This window comes from Triticum aestivum, chromosome 3A, assembly GCF_018294505.1.
Source record: "Triticum aestivum cultivar Chinese Spring chromosome 3A, IWGSC CS RefSeq v2.1, whole genome shotgun sequence".
Classification (NCBI taxonomy): Eukaryota; Viridiplantae; Streptophyta; class Magnoliopsida; order Poales; family Poaceae; genus Triticum; species Triticum aestivum.
Window position 1 is genome coordinate 311,803,390 of NC_057800.1, and position 11,669 is coordinate 311,815,058.

Genomic DNA, 11,669 nt, shown 5'->3' on the forward strand with positions numbered 1-11,669 from the left:
GTGCAGCTTTTTCTCACCTGGCCGAGAGCTTCTGAATCCGGTGTTTACCGCCGTGCTCTTGGGGCTGTCTTCTTTATTTCGGCGCTTGTTTTTGCTGCTTCGTGGTTTCCCATTTTCATCCCTGACTTCGGATGTACATGGGTCACTGGTGGAGCACCGGGCTAACCAGCTGTCCTCGCCCACGCAAAAGCGGGTCATGAGGCTTGTTAATGCTGCCATTGTTCTCGGCTTTTCTTGGCCGAGGTGTCTGGCGAGCCATTTGTCTCAAACGCTGTGCTTGAAAGCTGCTAAGGCTTCGGCGTCCGGACAGTTGACTATTTGGTTCTTTTTAGTGAGAAACCTTCTCCAAAGCTTTCGGGCTGACTCTCCAGACTGTTGAGTTATATGACATAAATCGTCTGCATCCGGTGGTCGGACATAGGTCCCTTGAAAATTTGCCCGAAAAGCATCTTCGAGCTCTTCCCAGCTTCCAATGGAGTTTTCGGGGAGGCTTTTAAGCCAGTGCCGAGTTGGCCCTTTGAGCTTGAGGGGTAAGTACTTGATGGCATGGAGATCATCTCCTCGAGCCATGTGGGTATGGAGGATGCAGTCCTCAATCCAGACCCCAGGGTCTGTCGTTCCGTCGTATGCCTCTATGTTTACGGGTTTGAATCCCTCTGGAAATTCGTGGTCCAGCACATCATTGGTGAAACATAGGGGGTGTCCGGCACCCCTGTATTTGGGTGTACCGTGGTGTTGGGATGTTTGTTGTGTTGCATTGCATACTGGAGCGTGCTTGCGTGGCCCGTAGATGGATCTGGTTGCGCCGTACTTTTGATGCGAGCCCTCATGTGGGTCCCGTACTGGCTTATGTGCGGCGTCGTTTGCCGCTCTATGTTGGCCACGAGGCCGTCTATCCGACCGGATGGCTGTTTTGTTTTTTGATTGTGGGGGATCTAAGGCCTCCTCATCGAATTCAGGTAGCAGCTTTCGCTTCGGGTAGCTCTTGGTATGGCGATTACCGCCGTACTTTGCTGCAGTGTTGAGTACTTCACTCCATCTGATTCTGAGTGTGTCTTGTGCAGTCCTGAGCCTTTGCTTCTGCTTTTTCAGACTCCTCGTAGTGGTAAAAAGCCTTTTATGGGTATTTTGTTGCTCCGGGTGCCTGTCCGGTGTGATGTTATCCGGACTTTATCTTCGACGGAGTCGGGTTGTTCGGTTTGATTCTCCGTGTTGCCATGGTCGGACGATGGTTCAATGTCGTGTTTGTCGTCCGTTGTCTCGCCTTGCTCTATCGCTGGGTTTATATGATCGCTGCTTTTGCCGAGGTAGGATTTGGAGCGGCGCTTACGCCACCGCTTTGACTGCTTCTCGAGGGAACAACCCTTCACTGCGTCCTTCCGTTCCTCATCGTCGTTTTCTTTGGGTGTGTCCACCATGTATACATCATATGATGAAGTGGGCATCCAGTGCCCTGTGGGCAGTGGTTCCTGTTCGTCTCCTGCATCGTCGTCCATACCTTCGATGTCTTCGGAGTCGAAGTCGAGCATGTCGGTCAAATTGTCGACAGTGGCTACTAAGTGGGCGGTGGGTGGGCGGCAAATTTGTTCGTCCTCCTCATCCCAATCCTGCCGAACATAGTTCGGCCAGGACTCTCCTGACAGGGAGAGAGACCTTAATAAGTTCAGCATGTAGCCGAAGGGCGAGGGCCGAAAGTTATCCGTGGAGGTGAACTCCATGATCGGCGCCCAGTCGGATTCAATAGGCACGGGCGCAGGCGGTTCGGACTCCGTGGCCGGGGAAGAATCCGGCAATTTGGCGTCACGGCTCTCATGAAGGGTAAGGTTGATACTCGGCTCGATCACCGATGAGAGTGCGGCCTCCGTGGCGGGGTCTATCCACCCATCCATGGATGGCGCAATTGGCTCCGAATTGAGGGTCGGAGCGGTTGCCGGTGCGGTTTCCTGAACACTGTCCGATGGTAGAGCTAAATCATGCTCATCGTGACCGTGCGGCGCTCTTGGAAGGGGCTCGAATCCGTCGAAGATCGAGTCTCCGCGAATGTCAGCCGTGTAGTTTAAGCTTCCAAATCTGACCTGGTGGCCTGGGGCATAACTCTCGATCTGCTCCAGATGGCCAAGCGAGTTGGCCTGCAGTACGAAGCCGCCGAATACAAAGATCTGTCCGGGGAGAAAAGTCTCACCCTGGACTTCATCGCTATCGATGATCGAAGGAGCCATCAAGCCTAATGACGACGACATAGAGGAACTCTTAGTGAAAGCACCAATGTCGGTGTCAAAACCGGCGGATCTCGGGTAGGGGGTCCCGAACTATGCGTCTCAGGCGGATGGTAATAGGAGGGAGGGGACACAATGTTTTACCCAGGTTCGGGCCCTCTTGATGGAGGTAAAACCCTACGTCCTGCTTGATTTATTCTTGATAATATGAGTAGTACAAGAGTTGATCTACCACAAGATCGGAGAGGCTAAACCCTAGAAGCTAGCCTATGGTATGATTGTATGTTGTCGTATGGACCAAAACCCTCCGGTTTATATAGACACCGGAGGAGGCTAGGGTTACACAAGGTCGGTTACAAGGGAGGAGATATGCATATCCGTATTGCCTAGCTTTCCTTCCATGCCAAGTAGAGTCCCATCCGAACACAGGACGAAGTCTTCAATCTCGTATCTTCATAGTTCAACAGTCCGGCCATCCGGAGACCCCCTAATCTAGGACTCCCTCAAAGGGGAAGAGGGAAGAGAAGGAAGGAAGGGGCGCCGACCCTCCCCCTAGTCCAATTAAGACTAGTCATTGGGGGGACGCGCAGCCTGCCTCTCTCTGCCCCCTAAAGCCCAATAAGGCCCATATACTTCTTCCCCCGTATTCCCGTAACTCCCCGGTACTCCGAAAAATACCCGAATCACTCGGAACCTTTCCGATGTCCGAATATAGTCGTACATTATATCGATCTTTACGTCTCGACCATTTCGAGACTCCTCGTCATGTCCCCGATCTCATCCGAGACTCTGAACTATCTTTGGTACATCAAAACTCATAAACTCATAATATAACCATCATCAAACTTTAAGCGTGCGGACCCTACGAGTTCAAGAACAATGTAGACATGACCGAGACATGTCTCCGGTCAATAACCAATAGCGGAACCTGGATGCTCATATTGGCTCCCACATATTCTATGAAGATCTTTATCGGTCAGACCTCATAACAACATACGTTGTTCCCTTTGTCATCGGTATGTTACTTGCCCGAGATTCGATCGTCGGTATCTCAATACCTAGTTCAATCTCGTTACCGATAAGTCTCTTTACTCGTTCTGTAATACATCATCCCGCAACTAACTCATTAGTTGCAATGCTTGCAAGGCTTAAGTGATGTGCATTATCGAGAGGGCCCAGAGATACCTCTCCGACAATCAGAGTGACAAATCCTAATCTCGAAATACGCCAACCCAACAAGTACCTTCGAAGACACCTGTAGAGCACCTTTATAATCACCCAGTTATGTTGTGACGTTTGGTAGCACACAAAGTGTTCCTCCAGTAAATGGGAGTTGCATAATCTCATAGTCATAGGAACATGTATAAGTCATGAAGAAAGCAATAGCAACAAACTAAACGATCAAGTGATAAGCTAAAGGAATGGGTCAAGTCAATCACATCATTCTCCTAATGATGTGATCCTGTTAATCAAATGACAACTCTTTGTCTATGGATTGGAAATATAACCATCTTTGATCAACGAGCTAGTCAAGTAGAGGCATACTAGTGACACTCTATTTGTCTATGTATTCACACATGTATCATGTTTCCGGTTAATACAATTCTAGCATGAATAATAAACATTTATCATGATATAAGGAAATAAATAATAACATTATTATTGCCTCTAGGGCATATTTCCTTCAGAAATTTAGTTTCAACATTGGTAAGTGTGATAGAATATTTGATACTTTGTTACAAGCCAAGGTTATTAGAATATCTCATACTATATTGCCGTTTGAAGAGCTAAAATGATGTGCTTATTGTAAGTATCATAATTCTTTTTCCCACGCTACTAACGATTGCAATGTTTTTTGATGACAGATACATTCGGCCATTAATGACGGATGATTGGACTTTTCTGAGATGCAAGTTGATAAACAGACTTATCCAATGAATACCATGGATTTTGAGGGGAAGAAGCTACTCATTTGGCCGGAGGTAGACGAAACTACTAATAAAGCTAGTATCATTGTTGGTGAGCCCAGGAAAGACAAGGAAGGCAACAAGGTCTTGGGGAGACAAGTCATGCTTCACAAGTAACACGGTGGCAAGGAGATAATCAAGATCACCATCAAGAATCCGACACTCGGGGGGAAACCACAAGTGCAAGAGAACACTCATGTCAAATTTGTTATGCCCAAGAGTCCAGAGGTTGGTAAGTGGAAGACGAATGAAGCTAAAGTGCAGCGCAAGAAAATAAAGCCAACTTTTGAGATGTTGTTGTCCAAGTATGCCAATCATGCGGTCGGTTCTAGCTCTAACCGGTTATCAAATTTGAAGCGCACAAGGTCACCTCCTCGGGAAGAATTTTAGCATCATGCAAGGCCATATGGGTTGTGGGCGCCGGGACCATGGATGCCGCCACCCCCTATGTGCCATACTACATGAGAGACTTCAATGGAGGCTGGTGGCAGCCCCGAATGGCCCCTTATGCTTTTCATCCGGGTTGGGCAAAACCGAGGAGGCCCGTTCATGCGAGACTTTCTTATCCCACACGAGGCCATTTGAACAATGGTGTCAATCGGCTAGTGCAAGATAATCAAAAAGGGTCGGCAAGCAAGAATGGCGTGTTAAGTCGCCAAGTGCTGCAACAGACGAGTCAAGCAAAGGCAAGGAAAAAATCGATGCCGACTCACTCGTCTTGGGCACTGAAACATTCACAATAGAACAAACGATTATGCATAGCAATCCGACTGAGCCAATACTTGGTATCGTGCCAAAGTACTCGGCTAACGACCATGAAGCAAACACCAGCCAAGTAAAGACGAGAGATACTAAATACACTCAGCCGAAGTGGTGTCCTCCAGGGCTAACAAAGACACACAAGAGGAAACTATAGAGGTTAAGAAGTCAAGAGATGACAGAACAACAGGCCGAGAAGCAAAGGGATAAGTTGTTCAATGACACTCGGCCCATGGTGCATACAAAACAAGTGTGGAGCCCTAAACAAATACAAGATGCAGTTGGTTCTGCGCCTATCACAGTAGCACCTACACCATCGAAAGAGGACGATGTAATCATTACATCATCTGTGTTACCTATTTCTTCCTCTTCGCTCGAACAAATTTCAGAACCGGTGGATACACTAGGGGAAGAGGAGGATATGTTAGATTACGAGTCTAGACCGGTTCATGAAGGTATGGATATTAATATGGTGTATTACTTACCCGTCGAGTTTCATGTTGTAGATGAGGAAGGGGAGGTCGCTCAGCTGGATTTTGGCCCTAAAAAAGCAATATTCGGGAAACCGAAAGACCTAGTGACACATTTGAAACCATTGTATCTTAGAGGTCATATCAACGGATCGCCACTCAGTCAAATGCTTGTTGATGGTGGTGTTGTGGTAAATCATATGCCCTATTCGGTCTTCAAGAAATTGGGTTTGCCTGCCGAAGAGCTCATAAAGACGAATATGGTGCTCAATAGATTTGAAGGCAAAGAGAAAAATGAAGCCAAAGGTGTGATGCATGTGGAGCTTACAGTCGGAAGCAAAACTTTGGCTACTGCATTCTTTGTCGCAGGTGCAAGGTAACTACAATGTCATACTATCTACCGTTTCACTAACGCACTAACGGTCTAGCATGTACTACAATCAGCGTGACTCTGATAACAATCGTTGTGCCACCCTGGCTCAGAGCAACCGGTTTACCTTGCATTACCAGCCCAGAGATCAAGTCTTCTGGCAATACACAACAACATGGTACAGAAACAACCGCTTTATTGATGCTAGTGGATTACATAAGTTTGATATTACATCGAGATACGAGGCCAGGCGGCACGCACGGTGCTGCTAGACAGTACGTACATTATTTAATGAACATGACGGGGCCTCGATCACACGAACTACGCGACAGCGGAAGAACGACGAAGTGGAACTCCATAGCACAGGGACGTCGACGTGGACACGACCTAGACACGACATGCGCTCCGATGCGAACTGACTTGCCTGAAAGTTGGCATAACACGCCAGGTTAGTACATTGAATGTACTTGCAAGCTCACAACAAACATAAGCACGATGACAGACAATATCATGATATTTAATCATATTAATGCAATGCAAGAACTACTACCGAAGTAGTACAAACAATACATGCACTGAGTCCAACGGACTCGCTTACTAGACGGTTACCTCATAACCAAACGGTGACCATACCGGGGTCACATCTGAAACCAATCACTCATGGACAACTCCCGAGTTCATGAACCACACGAATCACAATGCATCACAACTATCATTTTAGTTTGCAAAATTAATTATAAAAGTTGATCCATGGTGTGACTTACTCATGAGTTATGCCCATAACCGAGGACGCGGCTATCTATAGATTAAATACACTCTGCAGAGGTAGCGCACTTTACCCAGACTATGGAACACCTGGCCTCGCATTCCCATTCAAGTGGACCAAAGCATTCCGACGAAACCCTCCCTTTGTCATGGACTCTCCCCGGCCACTTCGACCAACTCCCTCTCAGGGCTAGGTCTTGTGTGGCCCCGTGTCTACCAAAGACACCAATGGCCACCATCGTGGAAAAATGGTCCCAAACGGGGACAAGGTACCATAAAAACAAAAACGAGCACACAAGGTTATGTGTGTCTACCGGGCCAGGGTATGCACGCCCATAACCTTCCCTCGCGGGAGGCACCGGTGAGAGTCACAACAAAAGACCGAATCAAGACCTCCCCATAAGGTAAATGTGGTCGCACTGAAGAAAAACCCGATTCAGTGGCACTAGGATGTGATCAACGTCATATTCAAGTTGAACTTAATCAAATCTAACTTTGATAAAAACTTTTTATCAAATATGATATAATGCCATAATCATGCAACTACGCGTCATGCAAAGCAATCAACTCATAATCATCGATCAAACTTAACAATATAATTATCTTGCTGTAACACCCATGATGCAGCTATATCTCCCACGTGTCGGGGCAGAATAACCACATGGTAGGCATGTTGCGAGAGGGGTAATCTTTACACATCCCGTGTACTGAATAAGAAATGGATAAAGAGTTGGCTTACAATCGCCACTTCACATAATACATAAATATAGCATACATCATCCAGAATACAATCAAGGTCCGACTACGGAACCAAAATAAAGAAAGACAACCCCAAATGCTAGATCCCGATTGCCCCAACTGGGCTCCTCTACTGATCATCCGGAAAAGAAACATAGTAACGGCCCAAATCCTCGTCGAACTCCCACTTGAGTTCAGTAGCGTCCCCTGCACTGGCATCATCGGCACCTGCATCTGTTTGGAAGTATCTGTGAGTCACGGGGACTCAGCAATCTCACACCCTCGCAATCGAGACTATTTTAGCTTATGGGTAGAAAGGTATTGAGGTGGAGCTGCAGCAAGCACTAGTATATAAGGTGGCTAACTTATGTAAATGAGAGCGAGAAGAGAAGCAAAGCACGGTCGAGAAACTAATAGTGACCAAGAAGTGATCCTGAAGCTACTTACGTTCAAGCATAACACAGGAATCGTGTTCACTTCCCGGACTCCGCCGAAAAGAGACCATCACGGCTACACACGCAGTTGATTCATTTTAATTAAGTTATGTTTCAAGTTCTCTACAACCAAACATTAACAAATTCCCATCTGCCCATAACCATGGGCACGGCTTTTGAAAGTTCAAAACCCTGCAGTGGTGTCCCAACTGAGCCCATCAGAAGCTCTCATGGTCAACGAAGGATATTCCTTCTAGCGGGAAGACCCGATCAGTCCCGGAATCCCGGTTACAAGACATTTTGACAATGGTAAAGCAAGACCAGTAAAGCCACCCGATGTGCCGACAAATCCCGATAGGATTAGCACGTATCTCATTCTCAGGAAACACTGGATTAGACTAGCTACGAGTAAAACCAAACCTCAAGTTTCCCTGAGGTGGCCCCACATGCAGCTCGGTTCAGACCAACACTCAGAGGAGCACTGGCCCCGGGGGGGGGGGGGGGGGTTAAAGTAAAGATGACCCTTGAGTCTACAGAACCCAGGGGAAGGTATATGGTGGTAGGTAGGCAAATGGTAAAACCAAGGCTGGGCGTTGCTGGAGGAGTTTTATTCAAAGCAAACTGTCAAGGGGTTCCCATAACACCCAACCGCGTAAGGAACGCAAAATCAAGGAACATAACACCGGTATGACGTAAACTAGGGCGGCAAGAGTGGAACAAAACACCAGGCTTAAGGCCAAGCATTCCACCCTTTACCAAGTATATAGGTGCATTAAATTAAACAAGATATAATAATGATATCCCAACAATATCCATGTTCCAGCATAACAAACCTTCATCTCCACCTGCAACTAACAACGCTATAAAAGGGGCTGAGCAAAGCAGTAACATAGCCAAACAACGGTTTGCTAGGAAAGGTGGGTTAGAGGCTTGACATGGAAATATGGGAGGCATGATATAGCAAGTGGTAGGTATCGCAGCATAGCAATAGAGCGAACAACTAGCTAGGAAAGATAGAAGTGATTTCGAGGGTCTGGTCATCTTGCTTGCAAAATTCTCAAAGGTGATGAAAGCTTGATCCTCGTTAGCGAACTCGACAGGTTCCTCGATCACGTACTCATCTCCCGGCTCTACCCAAAGCAAGAACACAAGCAAAAGGACCAACAATCAATCTCGGTGCAATGCACAAGCAACATGATGCAAAAACATGGCATGATATGCGAGATGTGATATGCAATGCCTATGCATGCTCTGGAAGGAAAAGATTGATCAAGGCATCAACTTGGCAAACGTAGTGTGCTGCTGGAAAGATGAGATGATTTCGGTCAAAATCAATATAAAGATCACCAAAAACGGAGGCACGGTTTGCAAATGGCAAGCAAAACAAGAATGGCACAATTCTACGATTAACAGCACAATGCTATCTAGAATGCAACAAGAAACTATACTACTGCACTCCAACATAGCAACAAAGCACATGGAAGTGATCTACTCAAGATGCTTAACAAAAGATGAACACTGAGCTACGGCTAGATCACACAAGAGCAGGTTCAAACAAGCATGGCAAACGTGCAAAAGATATCAGCTTCACAGACTTAGTGAAAATACTAACATGCCAGGAATTAACATCAGGAAGCAATGTATAGAGCAAGCAAACAACATTCTGCAGAACAGATCATAGCAAAAAAAGGCATGGTATGAATGTACTCAAGGCATAGAATAAAAGTTCCTTAGTGATCAAGAGCAAAAAATGCACAGAAGATATGATCGCGCCCATGTAAACATAGCAAGTTTCGTTAACAGATTCAGACTTGGCAGAAAACTGGGAATGACATAAACAGAGTTATGAAGGCATATTTACGAGCTCTATTTACTCAACACAAGGCATTGCATGAGAAGATAAGCATAGAATCGACAAAAAGACATGATCACAAGGCTAACCATGGAAAGAACAAGATTATAGCATGCATGGATCAACTACAACAACCATGGAAAAATTGATTAATATGTAAACAATCTGCCAGGAACATTTTATAGCAAAAGTAGAGCAAGATTGAGACATGCTAGGACACTCCATAATTGCAAACAGGGGCATGGATAGATAGAGAACACCCATATGTCCAAATTATCGTTACTGAAGCAACTCAAAATAAGCACGGATCTCACTTTAGCATCATGGATACATGGCATACAAATAACAGCAGAGCAAGGACTTGGCAAAATCCTAAGTCCCTGAAATCAGCAATATCACGAAGGCTACTTTGCATGCTTGTGCTAGTCACCACAAAGATCACAAAAATACATGGCATACACCCCTATAAAGATGGCATGGCATAGATCAAAACACATGTAGAGCTCATGTCCATATGATGTACACAACAAATATGACAAAATGACAAATGCTCATAATCTGCTAAGTAACAGCACCTAACAATTTATAGCACTCTTGCATCAACGATTTGGGCATCAAGATGGACTCAAACAAGCATGTCACAATGGAACAAAATGAAGAGCACATCATGATGAACATTTTCATATATCATGCGCGTGAAACGGAGCAGTATGCAACAAGCTATGGCATGATGAACAGGGGCTGAAAACTTAACAGGGAAAAGACTTAGGGAAGAAGAGGGCGAGTAGACCTCCATATCTAGGGTTCCTTCGCATGGGAAACGAGGTTCGCCGGAGTTTGCGCCGCGGTGGCGGGATCTGCCCGAAGAAGACGAAGGCAGTCGGAGCGTCGAGGCCGGGGTGCGCCGGAGCTGCTGGGAGGAAGAGGCGGCGACAGAGTTGCTCGCCGGTGGCGGGAAAGCGGCGGGCGAGGCGTGGCATGCGCGGCGGCGCCAGATGGCGACCGGGCGGCGGGCGGCGGCCGCGGGGCGGCGGCGGGGCACGGAGGAGCCGTGGGAGCGGGCGGCGGCGCGCGGGCCCAGCGAGGCCCGGTTCGGCCCCAGGGCGGGCCGGATTTGCGCCCCGGGCGGTGGCGGCGATGTAGGCGCGGTGGTGGCCACGTGTCGGCGCGGGATTCGTCGGGCGGCGGCGACGGACGTGTCCGGCCGTCGCGGACGCGTCCGGTGGCGGCGGGGGAGGTTTGGCTAGGGTTTGGACCTAGATTTTTGGAAGGGGAGGACATATTTATAGGTAGGAGGAGTTTGGAGTGTCCAAATGAGGTGTAGTTTTCGACCACGCGATCGTGATCCGATGGCGGAGGACATGGGACTGGTTTGGAAGGGTTATTGGGCCGTTTTGGAGGGGTGTTGGGCTGCAACACACACGAGGCCTATACGGTTCCCCGGTTAACCGTTGGAGTTTCAAACTGACTCTAAATGACACAAATTTGACAGGCGGTCTGTCAGTGGTGTACCAAGGCCGCTTGGCAAATCTCGGTCCATTCTGATAATGTTTAACACCCGCTCACGAAAAGAGACAAAAGCGGGACGCCGGTGGACGTAGGAGTGTCGGATTGCAAAACGGACAATGGGGAAAAAGCTCGGATGCATTAGACGAACACGTATGCAAATGCGATGCACATGATGACATGATATGAAATGCCTGACAGGAACAAAATGCAAAACGAAGACAAAAACCCAACCACGAAGGGAATCTCATAACTTAAAGCCTGAAATGGCAAGAGTCGGAGTAGAAATATGGCAAGTTACATCTGGGCGTTACACTTGCAATACTCAGAATCAAAACTTCTCTCGTTATAACTCATTTTTATTATCAAGCAATATTTTTATTAGTTCATCATTTAAATAAAAGTATCACTTAGTAAAAGAACTTTCATTACTTACCATAACAATATAGCTAGTGCAAAATCTTATTCTACTTGACCAAACAAGTTCATGCATTCAACTAGTAACTAAAACAAGCATATCAAGCATGATAAAATAACTAATAATTAACTAAATTTATTCATCAAATTTTAAATTCAAATAAGAACTCATATT